Source organism: Conger conger, chromosome 5 (assembly GCF_963514075.1).
Source record: "Conger conger chromosome 5, fConCon1.1, whole genome shotgun sequence".
Lineage (NCBI taxonomy): Eukaryota > Metazoa > Chordata > Actinopteri > Anguilliformes > Congridae > Conger > Conger conger.
In genome coordinates, this window is record NC_083764.1 from 62,894,551 (window position 1) to 62,902,827 (window position 8,277).

The window sequence follows — 8,277 nt, forward strand, 5'->3', positions numbered from 1 at the left end:
CTGGACAGCGTTAATTCCCTGGAGCATCACAGATTCTCCAAGCAACAAACTTTGCCTGCTGACGACGGTCAGCTGTTTGAGACTGGTCGAATATCATCAGATATTCGCCCCCAAGTAAGGCTGCGCATCTGGGCATTAGTTTTGTTAATGTTATATACATTGTATCGTTAGATTAACTTTATGTAACTTTGTTAAATTGTTTTTCTCGTTTACAACTTCCACACGATCATCCAATTACATTGTTCTCTCTCTCTCTCTCTCCTCCGTACAAATAACCCTCCGGGCTTATAGTCAGTGGATTCTAAGTTTATAAATTAATTTAATCAAGCACCGCAAACTCGCGGAAACGCTTCCCAAAGCGCAAGTACTCTTGTTGCGGTGATTTCATTAATTTGTCTCCTGACCACCCAAATTTGAGCTAGGTGTACGCGCCATTACGCGCTAGAACCATAGGTCCACCATTATAAGGCCCTACCTACATTCTCCACCAATTCCTTCCCCCATCCTCTTCGCCCGCTACGTGTACTCACGTGCACGCGCTCTTTCCCTCTTCCTTTGTCTCCTTCCCTCGCTTTCTCGACGCGGGCATACGTGTACGCGCATTCCTTTGTCCTCCATCTTTCTTCCCACTTCAATGCGTTACTTTTCCGTCACGCCCTTCTTATTTAGCTGTGTTTATATGTTTCTTGTGTTCAATAAATACCCCTTTATTGTAACCGGTTGTCCGTCAATGTTTTTCCAACACTAAATCAAGCCAACTAGCTATTTAAGAACTACTTATAAGGCTACTTATAAAATTCGAACTCATATAAGTGGTTGTTGAATTCATAGTATTAATTCAACGGTATGACTGTTGAATGATTTATTAAATCATTACCATTGAGTTCGTTATTAATAACGTAGCTAAATTTAATAATTAAATGAGACTGATTACTAAATACGATATTACCCTTCGGAACCTACATACTGGCGCCCCGTGTGAGGAGTAGAAAAGTTGGCTTGATTCATGTTTGAATAGCTTTGGGGTGCGACCAAGATTTTTGCGTTTTGTCTTGAACAACCATTTGACGCCACGGGGTGGCGCCAAACCCACATTTAGCCTACTAGGCCAAAGGCGCTTGTACGCAATTGTATTGTGGTGGTAGCTCTGTTCATTGCGACTTGACGTAGCTCCGACATCATCGCGAGACTAACGCAGCTTTATTCACCAAGTGACGATAATTATTTAGTAATTGACATATCGCTTAAATAAAGTTAACGGATTAATAATTAATGGTTATACGTTTTGATTAATTTATTAATCATTTCCCATTAAAAAAATTAATAATAATAATAATTCTTTAATTTTAAGTGTTTTGCCAATTATTCATAATTTTAACTTTTTCATTTTTCATTTAGCCACTCATCCCTTTTTGATTATTAATCAAATTCTGATTTCAAATTCCACGTTGAATCAATTTGAATCGTTAATCATTCCAGGGTGTTGGTTAATTGTCACTGGTTTTCTTTTCCCGTTTTTGTTCTTTTAGAAGTACATACCATTTAAGATTCACCCGGCCTGCTGAGGTACTGGGCTGGTGTTGTTTATTAGTGCTGTTGCTGTGTTGGTATACACTGTTGGTAACCCGATAGCTGGTTTTGATTCTAAGTGCCTAACCCGGCCCTGTGAATTGATGTTGTGACTAGTCAGTGCTTCTGATTTGGACACGTTTCTGCTGTTGTTGCCAAGCTGGTGTTATCCTTAATCAGTCGTGATAATCAACCCACGTGCTAGCATTCCGGTGAAAGCTTTTGGTTGTGCAAACTACTGTAGCTAGCCAATACGCAGTAGTTTTGGTTGTCTTGTAAGGTGCTGCTGCAACGCACCACACCTCACGTGTTTCATTCAATTTAACATTTTGCACAATAAGTAACTAGAGTTCGAAATGAGCTTCCGTGCTCCACGTGCAGTGGCTATGGAAGATAGCCAACCACCTTTGGAGAACATTTCAATTTGTGAGTTTGTGGCTCAACTCATTCAACTGTCTCATGAAGACAAGGAGGAACTTGAGCAGCACACTGCTGAGGAGTGTGCGGCAGGAGTGGACAATTTGGTCCGGCTCATCCAAGACCCCTCTCGGAGTGTGCTCACTGTACAAGACACAGTTGGAAGGCTGTTTCTCTTGTACCATAGACAAACGAGTCTGGAGCTTGACACTCTGCATAAGGAGAATAAACTCCTACGCCAGAGAAATGATAAGCTTGACTCGGAGGTCGAGGAGCTGCGCCATGACCTAAAACTCACCACTGAAGCCTTAGAGGAATGTACTTCCAGGCTTACAGAGGGTGAGCAAAGCCAGAGTGCTACTGGGTCCATTGTCAAAAGACAGGTAAGTGGATTCTCCCGTACAGGGGTACCGGAGGGCCTTGCCTCCAAGCCTACTGGCTCTAGGGAGCTTGCTACATCAGAGGCTCCTCCTCGTTGGGCAGCTCCCCACCCGGAACTGGGAAACCTTGGGACTCGTGCAAAGCATAGGCCCAAACCTAAGCTAACTGCTACTAGCCCTCTTCCCACGGATTGTTCTGAGGCCGATTTGTATTCACTCTCTGAGGAAGAGACTGAAGGCTACATACCTGATCCACATTCTCTCTCTAAAGACCCTACTAGACCTGCACCAGTTTCTTCTCTTCGTGTGTCCATGGGTCGCTCCACAGAGCATCACCCACGCTCATCACGCTTTACGTCTCCTTCATCGCCCCCTAGAGGGGACAAAAGGAATATAGGGCTGCCTCGCCTATCTCGTCTCTCTTGTCAAGAGCACAGGACCCGCTTTGCAACCTCATCTCCACGCCGTGTTTCTGCTTCACCACCTTGGAGGAAGGCAGAAATGCCGTATCGTGATTCTGATTCCCCGCATGGTAGGGAATCAAAGTTATCCTATCGGGAACCTCGTAGGGAGTACTCACCATCGCCCCCTAGGCGTAGGGTGCATGGTTCTCGCTCCCAAACCCTAACCACTCAGCGGGAAGAAGAGTCCAGCCACTCAGATAGTGATCACGGAACTACTTACCGACCCCGCCAAACCACTCGTTTCACTGGCGGTCCCCGCTTGAAACAGCTGGATGCACTAGCCAAAGACATCGAGAGATTTGACCCAGAAAAGAAGGATCACAATGTTGAGGACTACCTCAGAGAAATCGCACATAGTCTCTCCGACTTACCTGGTGCGACGCAGAGAGAGAAGATTAAGCTGATCTGGAAGACTACTTCCAGATCAATCCATGCTTTCATAGAGTCCCAGCCTTCCTCAACCCGTGATAGTTATTCTCGACTCTGCAGAGCTCTGATGGAGGAGTATTCTCCATTTGCTGATGAAACATCGGCAACTATCTCCGCCATACAAATCAAGCATCGTCGCAACGAACACCCAAGGGAATTCTATAACAGGTTGCGACATGCATTCTTTCAGGGAAGGAATGCGCCAGGTCTTGTGGAAGACCGGGCCTTCAAGTCCCTCTTCCTGCATAACTTACATCCCTGTGTGCGGACCCATGTCACGCTTATGACGCGGCAGGATGATCCGTCGATGCGCGACATCAAAAAAATGGCACAGATGGCATGGGAAACAGTGGTCCGCTCGAATGACAAAAGGGAAGAGGACCAAAGGGTCCTCATAGTTCAGGCCCCCACAAAGGTTTCATTGGAACTGGAGGGATCTGAAGTTCCTGCTCCAAAACCCTCTCACTCCCGTGTCCAGCAAAACCGGCCTTCACATCGCGACAGCGCAACAAGGGGATGGAAGGACAGGCAGTCGAAGAGGGGTGGTGATCGTCAGCCGATGGATGCCCAAGGAGAAAGGAATGACTACCAGTCGACCTACATGGGTAGGGACAGAGAACAGAGGGGATACAAGGGTCGTGATTCCCGCCGAAACGAACAATATAGAAAACAGGAGGGTGGGGCAGGTCCTCAAGCTCCTGTCCAGTGGAAGTCAGAGCTGGCTTCTATAAAGGACACTTTGGCCGCCCTATCAAAGGGTATGGCGGCCCTCTCTAAAGTCCCACCAAAGGATGCTGAAAAGCGTTCGGGCAAAGGTGGTGATGGTCCTCCTAGAGAATGACTAGTCCGGGAGCCTTCCTCCACACCGGCGAGAGTCTATCTCATTGGGTGGGGTAAGGAACCCCTAGGTGATGCTGTTCGTTCACCAATTAATGAACAGCCTCATAGAACCCCACCGATCACCCTAACTTACCCATTTTTGCAGTTCCTAGGCGACCTCATCCAGAAAGGGAACGCCAAGCGTCTTTATACTACAGTCCTGATTGAAAACGGACTGCACCTTGACGCTTTATTGGACACTGGATCCGAAGTTAGCCTGATGTGCGCAGACACCTTTGCAGAGGTCACCCAAATGACCCTGTCCACTGGGAGACGCCTTCGGATAGAGGCCTGTGACATCAACATCACCAGCTATACCCAAGACCAGGCTCCAATCACTCAGAAAGCCTGGCTGGAATTCACCTTCCAGGAGATGAAAATTGTACACCCCGTGTACATCTCCAAGGTTAACACGGAACGGATGTTAATTGGCCAGGACCTGTTGGACAGACTGGCCCCCCTGATTGACTGTCATCGCGGACAGCTATGGGCGCAAGTCATGCCGAAGCCCATCAATATGGAGACCACTGGACACACGTCATGTGACAGAGTGGCGGTCGAGGAACCACCTAGTGACTCCCTCGCTCCCACAAATCTATGTGCGCAGTTAGCCCCCTCGCTCCAGACACAAGGCCAAGCGCCCCCTAACCAAGACACCCTGAATAGAGCCGGGAACCGTTGGCCACCTGCTCAAGTTCTGAATGGTCATGAAACCTTCCTCTGTGCCTTAAATAACTCAGAGTCAACACTGTACAGTCCTCTGGTTACCGGTGGCATCCGAGTGGGTGAAACAGCCATACCGGATGCACTTGTAGCTTTGTGGTCAGAGGAATCTGCCATAAGGCAGGAGCTGTATGATGCAATCTGTCAGAACGACCCCTTTGTGCAAAAGAGCCATCGGTTATTATCAGCGGGGTCTCCCCAGACCTCCATGGTAGCTGTTGGTGTTTGCACACTCTCCTTACAGATTGGAAAGAAGGAATTCAGGCACTACATGAGCGTAGTGCCGAAGTTGTCCCATTCTGTTTACATAGGAGCCGACATCTTGGTCCGGCTTGGGGCCCAGATTGATAGGATCAATCAGGTGCTGTGGTCTCAGGCAAACATAGAGAGGAGACCACTGACGGGCACACCTGAGAATATGCGCTCAGGCCAGACCATCCCTCAGGCATGTCAAATCGCAAGCGAATTTGACGTAGCCGTTCCCGCCAGAACAGCTGGTGTACCTGTCCGCCTCATGGTTTTAAAGGGACAGGAACCACAGTGCTCCCAAGCCTTCTTTCAACCAGGACCACACTTCTTTCAGCTGAATTTAACGGTCTGCGGCACACCCCTGCTCGAACTGAACAATCGTTCAGCTTACTTGTTAGTGCAAAATCTGACTAACCACGTCACTCAGATAACAGCCCGAGAGCCTCTGGGCTATCTAATTGACTGTGCATTTCATGATTTTGAGTTGACCATTCCGGTGATTGGTGAGTTGCCAGACTCCCTGATCGGGGACGAAAATGATGCGCAAGTGTACTTCACGCACCCCACTCGGATGATTTCCATTAGTCCTCGGGGAACTATACACACAAGCGCCATCTGTCGCATCGACCTAAGTGGAACCAATGAGATGGTGGTACATGCCATTGTCTCTGATCATAGCTCAGCCTTGAGCAATGATGCCTACCCTCCTTCACAAGAAGAACCATACTCTGGTTTTGAGGCTGAAGCTCAGCAGCAGCTTGATAAAGCTGATGCACTGGAGACAGATACCCAAAGGCAAGAGCTCAAAACACTGTTCTATGAGTTCCGAGACATATTCTCCAGGGACTCTTATGACTGTGGTATCACAGATATGCACACCGTCCGCATACCCACCGATCCCGGCGCACAACCAACATTTGTACGACAGTACAAGATCCCTCTAGCAGCCTTTGAGTCCATTCAAGAAATTCTGGACTCGCTGTTGGAAAAGAAAGTCATCCGGGAATGTAACTCAACATACAATTCCCCATTGTGGCCGGTGTTGAAACCATCAGGTAAGTGGCGTCTCACTATTGATTACCGGCAGCTGAACAAGCAGGTTCCGCTCTCCCGCTGGCCAATGATCCATTTGGACCAAGAACTAGCAAAGGTCACCAATGCGAAGTACTTTTCCACAGTGGATGTGTCAAACGGCTTCTGGACCATGAAAGTGGATCCAGTGGACCAGTACAAACTGGCTTTCTCGTTTGGCAATCGACAATTCACGTGGAACCGGTGTCCCTTTGGCTATTCCAACTCCCCGGCGGAGTTTAACATTTTCCTACATAAGGCCATGAGCGATGCGGTTGCGCGCGGTAATCTAATCTATGTTGACGATATCCTGATGCGTAGTCAGACATGGGATGCCCATCTAGCGGAGATCCGTCACGTGCTCAATCAACTCTCCGGTGCGGGCGCCAAACTGTCCCTGACAAAGGGTCAGTGGTGCCGATCCAAGGTGGAGTACGTCGGACTCCTGGTTGGAGCCAATGGTGTGGAACCACAGTCCAGCAGGGCTCAAGCCATTCAGGACATCAAGTCACCAACCAATGTGTCGGAACTGCGGAGCTTCCTGGGGATCTGTAATTATTCTCGACAGTTCATCGAGGACTATGCAGAGATTTCCAGGCCCCTGACTCAATTGCTCCAGAAGGACAGAGACTTTCTGTGGGAAACAGCCCAAGAAAGTGCTGTCAAGGAGATGAAACACAGGCTCTGCACTGCACCATGTCTTGCCTACCCAGATAAGGACAAGGAGTTCTATCTTGAGGCAAGCTTCTCAGAGCACTGTCTCAGTGCGGCTTTGTCACAACAGTATGACCAAGACAGGCGTGTGGTCGCATATGCCAGTAGGTCATTGACCAGTGTTGAGCTGAAGTTCTCGGACTGCGAAAAAGCCCTACTCGCTACGGTGTGGTCAGTAGAGCACTTCCGGAGCTACATCGGAGGGCAGAAAATTATCATTGAGACCTGCCACCAACCTGTGTCATTCCTAAATAGTCAGCGACTCAGAGAAGGCCGAGTCTCCAACAGTCGCATCGCAACCTGGATGATGGCTCTGCAAGGCTATGAGGTTGAGGTGAGGTATGCTCAGAACCACAAAATGGCCCTGGGCCAAGGGTTGGCGGAATGCCAACATTGCATTGGTGAGGGTGAACCTCACGAACTCCCCATGATGACAACAACTGCAACACTGCCATCGAACCATCACTATTTTGATGAGAATGTTTGTCGCGGTCTTCCAAAAGTCTATGTGGACGGGTGCTCATTCCATCATGAGGGCCAAGTCCAAGCCGGTGTAGGTATAGTTTGGGCAAACTACTCTGTCGATGAACCCCAACAGTATCACCTTGGACCCAAGACTAGCCAGTATGCGGAGATAGCCGGTGTGCTTATCGTCCTACAACAGGCAGCTCGGGCTAACATTCCAGAGTTAGTTATCTGTTCAGACTCAAACTACGCCCGGTACAGTTTTGTCTCTCACTTCCCAGTGTGGAAACAGAATGGTATGAACAATGCCAGAGGAAAGGTCGTGAAGCACTCAGAACTTTTCTTGGCTGGTGACAAACTTGTCAGTGATCGTGGCATGAGGGTATACTGGAAAAAGGTCAAGGGGCACTCTCAAGTCGCAGGCCCGGACAAGGATGGCAACGATGAAGCAGATCGGTTAGCCAAATCCGGCGCGTTAGATGGTAGCCCTTGGCAGTTCCAAGAAGAATGGCTCCCAGCAGTGGACACCTGCTCAGTGAACGCAATCACTCGTAGACAGGCTTGGAATGGTCAAGACCAACCAGACGACAGTCACCAAACAGTGTGTTTGGGTAGGAAGCCCGGCGACGCCGACCTGGTCACCATGCAAAAACAGGATCCAGTGATCAAGGCCATTTACCGGTTCGTGTCGGATCCTCTGAAAAACCCCATCTCAGCAGAATCGCTGGAACAATCCGGTGATCTGAGGACATTGTACAATCTCAGAAAACATCTGAAGATTGAAAAAGGGTTGTTGGTGTACACCCCAAATGATCAGAAACCTCCTCGATGGGTCGTTCCAGCTGAGCATAGGGGTGTGATGATCGTTCATGCTCATGACGCACCCTGTGGGGGTCATAGAGGCTCCAAGGCCACCT